This window comes from Eulemur rufifrons, chromosome 17, assembly GCF_041146395.1.
Source record: "Eulemur rufifrons isolate Redbay chromosome 17, OSU_ERuf_1, whole genome shotgun sequence".
NCBI lineage: Eukaryota > Metazoa > Chordata > Mammalia > Primates > Lemuridae > Eulemur > Eulemur rufifrons.
This window is the reverse complement of record NC_090999.1, coordinates 70,857,429-70,858,651: the sequence shown is the minus strand read 5'-3', so window position 1 is coordinate 70,858,651 and position 1,223 is coordinate 70,857,429. Positions and strand designations below refer to the sequence as shown.

The following is a 1,223-nucleotide window of genomic DNA, read 5'->3' as shown; positions in this document are numbered from 1 at the left end:
GCTCCCTTACCCTGCTCCTCATTTGGGTCCCACTTTGGGCGCGTGGAGGGGAAGACATGTTGTATATGACCAGGATCCGTGGAGTTGCCCATCAGGGCCAGGGTCTGTTTTAACAGCTTTTCTGTGTATATGTATTTTATATATCATCTTTTTTGTCTATCCCTGTTTTACGCCTGTGTAAACATTTACTCTATTTTAAGGGCCATACCTAGCCCCACCTGGCCTTGGAACTGTTTTACTTGCTAGGGAAGAAGGCTCCTATAGTTAACAGGGTCCCCAGTGCTACGGTCCCCATCAGCATTGATTTTATTGATGCCCAGTTTCTCTCTCTTTGATGCCGTGCCTCCTCCAGGGCCATGTCCCCATAGAGAGCTGTGGACTCTGCTCAGCTCCCACTGCTGTGGATCCAGTCAGCCAGCCGTGTCTCTAGGTAGGTCACCATTCACTCCTGCACTTGTCCCACTAGTGGCTCTATCTCCCTGTTGACACTCTCAGCACATAGTGCAGCCCCAAAGATGAAGAAGGCCACAAGGTGGCCCCAATTGGGCCCCCCCAGAAAAGCTCATTGGCGACCTGGGTGAAGCACTGCTGGGCTGAGCTGAGGGTCACATGCAGCTCAGCTGCCAGACCAGGGAAGGTATGCTGGAAACCGGTCTCGAACTCATCTCCAGCTGCCCTCATGGCTTGGTGCAACAGGTCAGCTGCTGGGCCCTTCTCTGGGCCAGTTTACAGACACAACCCTTCTGTCTCAGCTTATAGCCTATAAAGTCTGCCACCAAAGCTCATGTGTCTGGGGCTGAGGCTGGGGTCGTCATCTGTATAAATGAATGGATATAATTAAAAAGCATATAAATGATCATCCTGAAAGTTTCTGGAAGTTTTTCAAAAAACATTAAGTGGCGTGCAATTTTTACATGACATTGATTGACCCATTTTGAAGAAAAAAAGGGAATAATCTTTAGATCTCAGGAATCCATCACCTGGTGGCTGCCTTACAGAGGCCAGGAACCTGATCCCGTGTTTCTGAAAAACAGGGGCTATCAAGGGCAAAAGTCTAAACAGGGTAACCGAGAAAGAGTTTTAAAAAGGAGGACTGACCCTATTATAGTCTAGTATAGCAGCATCAACAGAACCTGTTCCATTCTCTTAGGAGATATGCCATAAAGTCCTATACCAAACACCAGGGCCAAAAAACCTGGTAGCAAGTAGACTAAACCTATCAT

General features: G+C 48.0%; 1 pseudogene; it reads right to left on the bottom strand.

Annotated features, from left to right (window-relative positions):
• Positions 1-235: 235 nt before the first annotated feature.
• On the bottom strand, positions 236-815 carry LOC138397889 (bcl-2-like protein 2 pseudogene; annotated as a pseudogene).
• Positions 816-1,223: the final 408 nt, after the last annotated feature.